Source organism: Charadrius vociferus, unplaced genomic scaffold, assembly GCF_000708025.1.
Source record: "Charadrius vociferus isolate BGI_N301 unplaced genomic scaffold, ASM70802v2 scaffold276, whole genome shotgun sequence".
NCBI lineage: Eukaryota > Metazoa > Chordata > Aves > Charadriiformes > Charadriidae > Charadrius > Charadrius vociferus.
Genome location: NW_009649075.1, coordinates 1,964,005 through 1,978,110, shown reverse-complemented (window position 1 = coordinate 1,978,110; position 14,106 = coordinate 1,964,005). Strand labels below are relative to the sequence as shown.

At 39.2% G+C, this 14,106-nt stretch overlaps 1 protein-coding gene across 1 annotated transcript in view; it reads right to left on the bottom strand.

Annotated features, from left to right (window-relative positions):
* TRAPPC9 (trafficking protein particle complex 9) overlaps positions 1-14,106 on the bottom strand; it is a 527,812-nt gene that overhangs the window by 321,310 nt on the left and 192,396 nt on the right. The window lies entirely within an intron of this gene.

The following is a 14,106-nucleotide window of genomic DNA, read 5'->3' as shown; positions in this document are numbered from 1 at the left end:
AACAGTTTTAATCTGAAGGAGAGTAGATTTAGATTGGACATGAGGAAGGAATTCTTTACTGTGATGGTGGTGAGCACCTGGCCCAGGTTGCCCAGAGAAGCTGTGGCTGCCCCATCCCTGGAGGTGTTCAAGGCCAGGTTGGACGGGGCTTTGAGCAACTTGGTCTGGCGGGAGGTGTCCCTGCCCATGGCAGAGGCATTGGACTAGATGACCTTTAGAGGCCCTTTCCAACCCAAACTATCCTATGGTTCTACAATTTCAAACTACACATGTGGATGGAAAGGTTTTTTCAAAACTGTCACCATTACCAAGACCTGGGCCAGCTCAAAGTGGGAATTCAACTACGCCGGAACCACAGGGATACACCTCGTTTACACACAGCGTCATTTACTGCTCTCCTCAAATTACGTGAAGTTTCTTCTTAATTCAGTCTGGTTTTGTTCATACCAAACAGAACCTTTACGTAGCAGAAGAATCCTACTAGGAAGATTTTCTTTTAAGAGCTCAGAAATTACTATCAATTAATTATCACTCAACTGTATTTTATCTTTACCAATTGCAAAAGGCAGCTTCTCTCCTTTTAAAAATCACAAAATAAATACTAAAATCTTTCTTTAAATAATACACCTCCCAGAACCAAAGCAGTCAAGAGAACACAGTATGAAAAACAGATCAATGGTAATTTCTTTATTTAAATAGGTTAAATGTGGTCTTGGCAACTTAGCAGCAAAGCTTTCACACTGGTATTAGCAGGTGCTAGATCTCCTGGAAGCTGCGAAAGCTCTGTCAACTCATCAGGAGATGCACAACTCATTAAGACCATTTTGATATAAAAGATAGGGCTGAGAACCAAGATTCCCTGATGAAATAACCCTGGAAGGAAACTTTGGTGGTCAGTATGTATAATTTACAAGTTAGGCCCTCATTTGTCAAAGGGAAAGGTTTTAGCTCAGATACAGCCATGGTGGGGATTTTGCCAGACATGTTTCACAGCAACTATTAACAGAATTAACATTCTGCCACGTGTTCAGTGGAGTTGACGTATATTTCAGCTTGAACTGAAAAAAAAAAAAAAGACAACGAATAAACACTTCAGCAAAAAATACAGATGACCTAGTAAACTGTTACAGCAGGAGTAATTTAGAGAGAAAAATTTCCTCATGCAAGCAATGACTCAGTAGATTCTTTCCAAAACAAGATTAGTTTCTGAAGACTTGTACAGCAAAGAGGAAAAATTATTTTCATTGTATTAAAGCACGCAGCCACACTAAACCACTGGCCAAACTCGGCTCTGTAATACTGAGTATATCTAGTTTCAATACCAACTTGAATTGGTCCAGATTATATTTTTTAATTTTGTCACATGATTTATAATGCTTACAGCTTATTTTTAAACTATTAAAGCACAGGCTGCTTTTCCTGCATGTCCACTGCCGCCTTCTCTCAGTCACAGGACAGACCTACGACTACCTGATGGGCATTAGCACAATTCATGGGGAAGAAAACTCTGAAAGGAAGAGAAGAACAAGCAGCTGGGAAACTGAGAAATATCGTAGAATCTGCAAGAGGACCTATCATGAATGCGGAAAATCTCTATTCCATCCCCAAATAATCCAGTATAAACAGACTCCAACCCATTACCAGCTCCTCTCCTTAAACCTGCACTTCAGCAGTGCCAATCCTGCATCAGCTGCACGTGTGGGAATACTCCAGAAACCTTCAAGTTAGAAGTCAGAAAGAGATCTGCAGACAACAGCAAAATCTTCACGAAACAAGTCAATAATTTAGTTTGTGAAGGTAAGAATCATAGAATCACAGAATGGTTAGGGTTGGAAGGGACCTCTGGAGATCATCTAGTCCAACCCCCCTGCCAGAGCAGGGTCACCTACAGCAGTTGCACAGGACGGCGTCCAGGCAGGTTTGGAATGTCTCCAGAGTGGGAGACTCCCCCACCTCTATGGGCAGCCTGTGCCAGTGCTCTGCCACCCTCAAAAGAAAGAAGTTCCTCCTCATGTTAAGATGGAACTTCCTATGTTCAAGTTTGTGCCCATTACCTCTTGTCCTATCACTGGGCACCACTGAAAAAAGACTGTTCCTATCCCCCTGGCACCCTCCCTTTAAGGATTTATAAGCATTGATAAGATCCCCCCCTCAATCTTCCTTTCTCCAGACTAAAGAGACCCAAGTCCCTCAGCCTTTCCTCATAAGAAAGATGCTCCAATCCCCTCATCATCTTTGTCCCCTTTGTTGGACCTCCTCCAGCAGTTCCCTGTCCTTCTTGAACTGGGGAGCCCAGAACTGGATACAGTACTCCAGATGTGGCCTCACCAGGGCAGAGTAGAGGGGGAGGATGACCTCCCTTGCCCTGCTGGCCACACTCTTCTTGATGCACCCCAGGATGCCATTTGCCTTCTTGGCTACAAGGACACATTGGTGGCTTAAATAAACCAGTTTCCATTAAACCACCTTACCAACAGTTATACCAGACAGCAAAACTTTAATCCCATAACTGAAAGGAAAAAAAAAAAAAAAGATACCACCAATCATCTCAGGTTATTATCAAATAGTTTTATAATTCATTCTTCCATTTACAACGTGTCCTTGCTTTTATTTTCCTTTTTTTTTTTCCCCCTTCAGGTGTAACAGCATCTACATTCCTCTGTCATATCAGGTTCCCTTTTGCAGATATTTTCTTCCTAGCACTTCCTTTCAACTTAAATAGTGTTCCAGTACCACCTTCTCATTAGGTGAGATCACACCAAAGACGTGAAAACATCCCACCCTGCGCTGATACAATACATCTGCTCAAAGAAATGGTGGGTTTGTTTTCAACTACTACTGAACCTCGAGCAGAATTTTCATAGATGGATGTATTAAAACCTGCGTCCAATTCCTAAGAGGCAAAAGACAACTCATCAGTCACTATTTAAAGTTTGGATTCTTTGTCCACCCTGTTCAACACTTTGGATTTAACGAGACTGAAGTTCACCTGCCAATTTATCCCCTTCTCCTTCTGTAATTCCTCGCAGTCAGCTTCCCCCCTTACAGCCCAGCGTTTACTGTCGGGGACCTCCCCAGCCCACTGCTCACTCCTTTTCCCACGCAGAGGAAGAGCAGCTCGGAGCCCAGCCCAGACCCCAGAAGAGCTCCAATGATGATTTGATCTCTACAATAAAAACTGATTATTCACCCCTCTGTCACCTTTCTCTTAACCCATTAATAACTTTCCCTTCTTATCCCACAGCAGCTTGGGTTCTCTATAAGCTTTTGGTGGGGAACATTGTCATATGTCAATAAATATATTAATTAGATCTTCCTTATCCACAAGCTTGTTAGCTCCTTTAACAGAACCGCAATGGATTTATGAGCTACAATTTCCCTGCATAAAATTGTGTTTACTCTTTCTCAATTCAGCATACTTACCTGATGCAGATGTACACACACACAGGAAAAAAAAAAAAGAAAAAAAAAAAGAAATAAACCTTCATTATTACAAGTCACCTTCTTTCTGAGACTACTCACTTACAATTCAACATATTAAATCTGGAATGTTTCCATAATGCCGGTATCTTTCATAGCCTGAAAGCACTATATATAAGACAAGGAGTAATTTAAAAAGTGTATATACGCAGGTTTTAAACACACCTACCACACTAGACAGAAACTAAAGTACTGCAGGATTCAGATTTAGAGTTTCTCTCCCTCAAGTAACAAACACTCCTTCTGAGGGCCAGAAAATCAAACAACTCCAGTGATCTTTTTGGAGAACTGTTTGTTATTCTTTAAAAATCCAAAGCTAGAGCAGAAGTCTTCATTTATATTACAGATGACAATTGTAAGAAAACAAATTAGAAGCAGTACACATTTTGAAAACTGCATTGTGGACTAAGAGCACACCACGCTACCGTGGGCAAAGCTCTCCCTCTGGAAGATCCAGCCATCCAAAGAGCGGGCTGGAGCGGAGAGACAAAGTGACCGAAAATGAAAGATTATGGAATTAAGACCATCCCATCCCCTGCCAAAATTACACACTTTTGTAGAGCAAATCATACATTGCATTCAAATTTATCAGAATATTGGGTTTAGGACTTCCCTGGAGGTGTTCAAGGCCAGGTTGGATGGGGCTTTGAGCAACCTGGTCTGGTGGGAGGTGTCCCTGCCCATGGCAGGGGGGTTGGAACAAGATGACCTTCAAGGTCCTTTCCAACCTAAACCATTCCATGATTCTGTGACTTAAAAATCCTCACACTATTCCAAAGAAGGCTTCAAATTTTTGCCTTTGGTCCCAGTTAGTACAGCAGTATCAGGAGAAAAAAAACCCAAAGACTCCACTTCAAACCAACTTCTGGATACACCTTTATAACTGCAGAATGAAAATGTCCTAAAAAAGCAGGCTTTATGTACTATAGCATTTACAGAACACCTCTGAGTGATCTTTTCAGATCACTGTTGTTCTAGCTTTTGTTTCCAGTTAATGAAGGAAGAAGGAAACGGCTGTCAAGACTGAAGAAGAAATTCAAGCAGCTGAAGCACTAATTTTAAATGACTGTTCTATTTGAAGGAAAGACCCAGAAAACAGCTATTTTAATTACACTTTTGATCATCTGAAATAAATTAATAGGAATTATGTATTTTCATTTCCCAACTTCAGGAACTCTACGCTGTACCATCATGGTCTTTTACAGAACATCAGAGAGCAGGCAGAAAGCCAAATCAGTGCAACATCAGAGTGTAACTTTAATAAATCCTTTGGCCATTAGAGCAGATGTAACTGGCAGCCACTCAAGACAATCTTCTTTCATCCCATTAATGCAGTCACCATGTCACCACAGCCACAGAACACAGCAAGTGCTCCTAAATACAGATACTGCTACAGGCGAAATTAATCCTATTTATCTACAGATATCGATCAAACCAGGTGTGACCTGGAGCTGTACCTACACCCAAACGCTCACTCTTTTACTGGTAGCATGAACAAAAATGTCCTGAAATGTGTTAGGTAGCTTTTTCCCCGAAAATACAGATGATGGTTAATTAGGAAATGGATTAAAACTATTCCATTATCTTCACCATTTGAACCTACAACCTCTAAAGGTTCTACACCTCCTGATACCCTTCACTCTCTATTTCTAAGTCTCCAAATACCGTACTAGAGCAATTTATCAGGACAATAAATTCCACGGCAATTTTTAATCTTTTAGGTAAACATAAAAGGCACGAGGCTTTACATGCGAGTGAACAGAAAAAGTAACACATCTAACTCGACCTGTGAAGGAGGACTGTGCAATGCACACTACGCCCAATAACACACTACTTAAAGTAATATATTAGTCTGGAAGCCAAGAGCCTCACCATAAACTGGCACTATGCCATCTGTAACAGCAGAAAAATAAAGGAAGAGAGGCTCGGGAAAGGTATTCATCCACTGAAAGAGGAGAGGAAAAAAAAAAAAGGGAATGGGACAAATGTTAGGAAAACAGAAAGAGTCTTAAAGGGCAGAAGAATATGATAGAGGAACCAATTCATATGGGCATGTGCCCATAACACTGTTGGCTTTGGGAAGAAAGAGTGAGTTTATCAATGTGTAGGCGGGTTTTCAAATCAAAGAATCTTCTAGGTTGGAAGGGACCTCTGGAGGTCACCCAGCTCGGATGCCTCACTCAAAGCAAGGCTAACCTGGAAATCGGCCCCAAAGATTCGTGTTTGCAGCACCGCAGCGCGCAAGTGATACTTCTTTGTTGCACCCCTGCTCCCATCCAGGCACAGCACAGCTCCCTTCGCCTGTCACGCCTTGGGCAGTGCCCCATTCAACTAGGTAAGAAAGAATTATGAAATAATTCAATGCAATAACGATGTTTGCGGCCTACCTGGAAATGAGACCGCAAAGCAAGTCACAGATATTTGGGCCACACCAACTCTATTAGCAGAGCTGCAGATAAGCACCTCCCTGCTCGTCTGTGCGGCACCTCTTTCTACCTTGTGATTCTCTATCATCATTCCACTTGGTATTCCCAGGCTTCTAACTTGGAATCTGCTAAAAGGTGTGCTGACCACTGAGTAGTTTTGGGACAAAACAGGAAATTTGATTAAGTTTCCATCTTACAGAAACACTGACAAACATCGGTAGAAAAAACTGCGTTAATACCCCTTACCTTTCTCTGTCAGTGTTCAGAAAGTCCACCAGAAAAAGAACTGACAAACCCCAATTTTTCCATGGAATCATTTCTTCCTGTGAATATTGGCATTTCTTATTTAATTCTAATGAGGAGACTAATGCCCAGTGAAAGTTTGATAATGTTCACCTTCATTCTCCACTTTTTTCCATCATCCATCAATGTTGAAACATGATTTTCTAAAACCCCAATACAAATCTATTGGCTTGTATATGCGTGAATTAAGGGCAAGCACAAGCCATTTCAACTATGACTTCCTTCAGGAAGCAGTATTTTTTCCTGTTTAGCCTCTTGGTCCATTGTTATGTAACAAAAGGAACATTTATGAGTTTTCTTACATTCTTACTTTTTCTTCCACATATCTTGCCCAAAAATGAAAACACAATAAAAAAGGATTAGCACTTCAGCCGATTTGTTTAATAGGCCTGCACTTTGTCAAATGCTTCCACAAATGTCCCTAGCACCCAAAAATTTTAATAAATAAATGTTTTTTCTAAGTATTGAAGAAATGAAGGAAGTAAAAAGTCTGGTTTCTCCCATGGGGAAAAAAAAAAAAGCTCTTTTTAAAAATAATTTCTAAATCTGAATTTTGAAATCAATTACTTTTTTCAAGAAACAGCTTTTGAACCCTGCACTTCCTACCACCTGTGAACCACTTATGATTTAAGGGGAAAATTAAGCTTACTATTTTGGATTTTGAGTGATTTATGGGTCAACTAAAACCAGGGTAGCAAAGTCGTACTATATCTTTGTGATATCCTGTATAAGGGCCAACCTATCTAGCCATGTTTATGCTGTACCCTATTAAACTTCATAAATCCTGTCAGAAGCAAACTTGGCCTGCACTCACAAACCTCCCGTCTCCCTAGCTGCATACACAAAATATTAGAAATAGTGCAAAATAGGGTCTCCTGAGGTCATGCCAACATTCAAAGAGGTCAGAAAAAATTGCCATACAGGCTAGATTCAGTGAGTTAGCCGTCCCCTATTTAAAAAACAGTCAAATTTCTCAGATCTACTTTTTAAGTGGGAAGAAGAGAAAAATCTTCTGAGAAGTCATATAATATCAAGGCAGTTGGTATTCCTCCAGTTCATATAAGCAATGCATTGAGTCTTTCAAATGAAGCTGGGGGAGTGGAGAAACACCTTACACAGACAAAACACAGAAAAGGGGAAAGTCTCCACACCAGTGATTGAAGAAGGCAGGTTTATCTGTGTTCCAAATATGTGTGTTTTTGACAGAAACAGAAATGCTGAATTCAAATGGAAATCATAGGAAAGAGATTCTCTTGCATGTTGCCTGTAGAAATACACCATGACTATATACTCAGAACAAAAGGCTGATATTGCACTGGGGAGGGAATGGAGGGTGGAACAGGCATCTGTCTATTCACTTATTTGTTGCTGTAAAACCTACAAAGGCATTTGTTTTCCCATCATCAATTACAGGGACACAACACTGGAAAAGGTGTTCCTGTTGGAAAGCGCGGCAATGGCAGGCAGGTCTTCAGCAATTCCGCGGAGGACACCTTAAAAGCAGCCAGGTTCTTTGCCTCCGCTTCTCTCCGAGGGAGACTGCTGAACACTCTGATGATGGCTGAGGCCTGGAAATCTCTTCATTTCTATCCGTATCCATAGACAGCTCAAAGTTCAACTTTTCTCAGTGCCCTCACCTCCCCTAACCTTTAAAAGAGCGTCTTTCTCTGCCCCTGACTTCACAGAATACATTAATAATCTCTTTTAAATTTTACTGCACTTATTAAACCAAAGTCAATGTCTACGTTATTTTCATCAGTTATCTGCATCTTCTACCATTTGATCTCCTCTTTCTTGTATACGCGTAACCAGAACTGAATGTCGTAATTCTCACTTTGTATTCCCTATTTCTGTTTGCCTGTCCTGTTCTCAGACCATATTTGGGTTTTTGTAGTACACCCGCAACCACTCCGCGATCACCCATCGTGCCTTTGCACCTTACCGAAGAACCACAATCACAGAAGAGTCAAGGTTGGAAGGGATCTCAAAAGAGCATCTGGACTAACTTCTCATGGGAAGCATGCCCCTTTCAGTGAATGAATTCCTTGCTCTAACTATAAAGCAGTCCAAAACCAAAATTTCTCTTTATTATTCCTTCTATTGCCCTTTATTTTTTACTATTACGTTTATCATTTCCTCAGGCTATAAATTTTGCAGATTCTTCCTGTAATATCTCCCATTTTTGTGAAGTGCTTTGAAATAAATATAAATATTAGAACTGGACCATACTCTGGATCTGATCAGTGCCAGATCAGACCCTTTCCTACCCAAACAAACATTTCCTTTCTGATTTCTTTGTTGAAAATAACTAATTATTCACTCAAAATTATTTGGTATATTTAAAGACTGATTTGGCTATTAGTAAAAAAAGGCGAGCCTTACAAAAATTAAATGTGTATTTAACAAATGTCAAGCAAAAGGCAAAATAAAACGAATGACCCTGAAAACAGAAGGTGATTTTCATGTTTCAGTTAATACAACCTTTGATTTTTTTTAATTTGACTTGAAGGTATCTTGGGCACTTCCAGCTTGCCATGGATTCAACATGAAGACCCAGGGAAATGGCTGTGAAATTTTATTTTCTCTTGATAACAGCACGTAAAGCCTTAGTCATAGCAGCTTTGTCTTTAAAACATGAACTGTAACAGCAATGTAAGGAAAAAAATCATTAATCTCTCATGCAGACAACGTTCCCTGTCATAAACAAAAGCACAAATTAAACACTGACTTGGCAGCTACGAGAAATAACAATCATAGAATCATAGAATGGTGTAGGTTGGAAGGGACCTTGAAGATCATCAGGTTCCAACATGGACAATAAATTTATTAAGGGAACTTATGGTTTAAAAAGGGGCGGAATTTTTAATTCTCATAGCCTTTGGAAGAGGACTCATTTCAAAGTGTTTTCAATATGTATGTGCAATGTTAACCAATACTGCAGAAATTGCAGTATACCACTTCAAAGACTTCACAGCTCAATTAATCAACGCATTTAAATAAAATAATTAAGCAGTAGGCAATGGCCCTCATTAATAGTATGCACACAAAGGACTTTTAAAAAATTCTTCACTTTCCATGGATGAAAGAAACATCATACTATGTGTTGGGAGGCATAAAAATGAAAATAATAATTTGTTTCTTTAATTATTCTTGACTCATTAGAATTTAACAAAGAAAGTATTTAAAAATAGGTGAAGTCAATACACACACAAGTTCACTTCTCAAAACTGAGAAAAATTGCTATACTTCTGCTGACTTTAAAAAAAGCCAACAAAACTTACTATAGTGGATATCATAGAATCGTAGAATCGCTAAGGTTGGAAGGGACCTTTAAGATCAAGTCCAACCATCAACCTACCCTGACAAAACCACCTCTAAACCATGTCCCTAAGCACCACATCTACCCTTTTTTTAAACACCTCCAGGGATGGCGAATCCCCCACCTCCCTGGGCAGCCTATTCCAATGTCTAATAACCCTCTCAGTGAAAAAATGTTTCCAAATATCCAATCTAAACCTCCCCTGACATAACTTGAATCCATTTCCTCAAATATGTATAAGTAAATTCACTCATTTAACCCTATAACCCTGCTAAAAGGCAGGAATTGCCGACCTAGCAAGAAGCTCGGCATTTCTTAACTTCTGAGTGTTGACTTTCCTACTGCAGTTTTTCTTTAGCCTGTTTTTTCCTACGCAACTCCAAGCTAAAAAAAAAAATCTAAAAAATTCCATCATGTTATTTCACATCGGCATTCAGATGGATCACCAGTACTTGTCAGAACTTGTAAATTTTGCGCAAAAGCCTCTGCCATTTGAATTACCAATAAAAGCATTTCCTCATTTATGATGGCCTGCACCAGTGAAACACCTACTCAGAAGCTTCAGAGCTACTTACTCTTACTCGAGGAAACGCAACTCTCAAAAAATTTTAGCTTTTATTCCAGCATCCAGCGGAGAAGACATCCTCGCTGGATGAGATGTCTGAACGATCCTTCACAGCTCCTCCATGACTGCCGCCATTTGACCCCTTTTCTCCAGCTTGTTCTTACCCAGGTCCTGTTTGCTCTTCATTTCGTAACTCCTCACTCCGGTCCTATTCCTGGGCAGCCTGAAGCTTTAATTCCTACAGGCAAACTGAAAACTCAAATGTCTAAAAGTGTTATGTCTACAGCCCTCATCTGTGGACTCTCACGTACATAGAAGATCTTAACGATTCAGTTGTGTTGCACCACAAGGATAGATGAGAGGATTGATCTACTCAGACCGTCTCCGTGACAAATCTTTCTCTGATGATGATGTTTGCTGCTCCCGAACACCAGACACACCACACACTGAATAGAAATGTAAAGGCAATGCAGGGTGCGTTGTACAAAATGAGATATCCTGGGGCACATAATGAGATAACATCTATTACCATAAATTATGAAGTGATTTACGCATAAATGAGGGTTGTCATGAAATTTAATTTTAATGGTTTGATAATCAAGTAAGAAACACAATAATTACCATACCCAAGATTTTCAATAAATTAAAATCACTGCTAGTGGCAACACTTTTTTTGTTAACGTACATAATACAATTCCCCTCCCAGAGCTGTCTGCTGTACTCTTCCATTTCAAAACAACTGTTGAATGCCACATCACAGTGACAAACAAGTTCCGTTTTACTGCTGATTACATTCAAGACATTTTTACATTCAAGACATTTCTACATTCATAGCAAAGCCCCTCCAACACAAAGTGTGCAGTTGAGGACTTCAAGAAGCAGCTTTGCAGAGGGGAGGCTCTGCTAGTCCAGCAAAATACCTGAAGGCTCAACTTTCCAACAGCATATATCAGAGAACTTATTTCCCTCATCATCACATGAAGTATATTCAACTGGGTGGATTAGATTAGTAAAACAAGTTGACACCCCAGTGTGGTATACTAAATATATTTTTTATTAACTAAAGATGTCGCCAACATCTCAGTGTCACTCCCCACAGCCAGAACTTCAGCAGAGTAACTTGTCTGACACCTTTTTGCCAGGACACCAGTTGCCCAATATATTTCCCTGTGTATATTAAATCTTTTAAAAACTCTTGCAGATGTAAAGCAGCAAAAAATAATTTAATTTTGAACCTAACTTTGTAATGAAATCTATTTATATTTTCAGGATTTCATCAAAGGACCCTCCAAAACCCTTACCCCTCTCTTTTCTTCAGCACAAGAAAGGGAGGGCAAATTTCCTTTCTTTTCCTTCTCTCCTCCAAATGAGTCTTAGGTCCCACTCCTCACCACCGCATTCTTCCGAGAACAAAAGGCCTCAAAATAAAACATATCACTAATTGTCCCATAATGAGAAACAAAGGAACATTTCAAATCATATGGAAACCAAAAAGGGGAGTATGAAGATCACAAAGTAACATCTTGGGATACAGGAAAAAAAATGAAAGGCTGATCCTTTCCATCCGTGTGTCCGCAGAAAATATTATGATAAAAGACAGAAATGAGGGAACAAAATAATCACTGAGCCCAAATTATCATTTCTTACTATAAAACAGTGGGGAGCAAAGCATGTCGCCTCTCGGAAACACTACTTAAATACACATCTGAGAACAGTTACAACACACCAAATATTTCCAATCAACGGCTTAAAAATTACAGTAAATGGTAAGCTTAAGGTTTTCTGAAAACTAAAATGATAACCTTTACTAGTCAGCAGAATAATCTTACTGTACAAAAAGCCCTATATTTTCCAGATAGTATTTTAACAGCCTAAAGATGTCACTTTTTCTTAACAATGTAATTAATACCAGTTTTTCATACTGCATGCAGCGCTATCGTAATGACTACTGTTTCCCTATCTCTAAGTTAATTGAAGCAAATTTTACTTCAGACCTTAAAGTAAAAGGGTTGTGTAATATTCTATGTATTTGATCCATTTTACATAAATACATAAATAAGACAGAGAACAGGAGTGAGCGAGAATGTACCAACTAATATGGACGCCCGAAGATGGATACCAGGGACTGCCCTGCGTGGACTCAGCCAGTACTGATCTGCTGCTTTTTGGCATTTCTGCTTCCATCTCCTACACTCTCCCCATTTCCAGCAACACAGTCAATTGGGGATCTTAGTTATAAATCAAGTACGTTATGGAGAGTGCTGTAATAAGCGCAGCATCCAGAGCCTTCCATCGCCATTCTTCATTTCACAGAAAAGCAGTGGAAGAATCCCCTGCAAATTCCCTCTCACCGGGCACGGGAAGGCAAAACTTATATTCTACAGTGACGGCTCCATAATACAGCAAAGAGAAGCAACACATCAGAGACTTCCAAGTTATTTTACTTTCTAAAAATAAACGCAGGAAGCAAAGAGGCAAGCGTAAGCAGGACGCAGCGTTATCCTTCTTTGTAGGTCCGTAGGTAGAGAATATGAAAACACAGTCTCCAGCAATAAGAATGGGAAGGAAGAAAACAATTTCCTGCTATCTACACTTTGTCAGGACAGGAGATTTCAAAATGCTGGTGATGAATGGAGGGAGAGTAAATTACAAAAGGAAGCAAGAGTGACCAAAGCTGGTAAAAAAGTTGTAATTTAAATAAAAGGGGAACGAGGAAAACATTAACAATGAGGATGGAATCACGAAGGTACAGGGAAGGGGGAAAATCCTGAGCTTGACTAAAGAGCCTCTCTTTAAATATTAATCACGTATTAACAAAAATTCAATGTCCACAGATAAGAAAGAATCATCAAAGGAGAATCTGAGAGCAGGCTTTGTTGAAAAGCATTGTATATCTGGACTGAAAACACTTGGTTCAAATGTAAACTCCTGAGAGTGATTGTCCTATGTTTCAAAAGAAAGATCTAGACCCATTGACCATTGCCCCCCAGAAAAAGGGAATTTATCTGATAATTTTTTGGTTTTTGGGGGGGTGGGGAGTGGTGTAAGATTAACAAAAGCATTTTGCTAGGAGGAGGAAGCTAATTAAAGCCCAGTGTATGTTCCACCTGAGCTTCTGTAGCAGATCCATCAGAATAAAAACTAAAACTCTAAGCAACATAGGAGTTATACACACATTGTCACACTCAAAAGCACTTCTCAGTCAAGAAATAAGTAGCAAATGAGTTTAGAACTGATAAAAAACTCAGTGCAAGGGTAAAACAATAAAATATTTTGCAGTAAGAATAAAAATCAGTATCCTTAAAAGGTTTAAGTACTTCCAAAAAATACACGATTTGCCTGGAAAAATTAGTGTTTCAAAAGAGTTATTGAAGGGGCTTATAATATTGTCCCAGAAGTTGGGAGTAAAAAATTTCAAGGTGTTTATCAACTATAAAAAAGATGGGAAATAGCAAGAGGCATAAAAACAAAAATACAAAACAGTACAGATAAGAACGTGAACATTTTGGGGAGTATTAAGAATGCTTTTTAAAAAAAAAAAAAAACCAAACAAAATAACCCAGTTCTTTCTAAATAAAAGGAACAAGCACTGTGTGTTACTGGCATTTTTTCCCATTCCTTGATACAGTAAAATTGAGAAAATTCAGTTTTGGTTTGAGTCAATGTATTTTCTCATGCTAAAAAGGCAAAAAGACTAAGGCAAAAAGCATTCCGAATTCACTGCTACTGTTACATGTTCTATACTTCTTTTTGACAATTGCATGCCTCACGATTCATGTGTTTTTACTTTGAACTTAATATTCAGACTGAGATCTGAAGGCATTAAAGTATCTCTTTTTAAATAAGTTTATCAATTGCATGATTTAAGACTGCGGCACAACTCTCCCAAGGAAGAGAAGCGCACAGATAGCCCATGACCAAAAGGAAACATTTCTTTTTTCACACTTTCATCTTTTTAAGATGAAAATGGTGTAATCTAGATGTAATGATCATCTGATGGCAATAAACCAAGC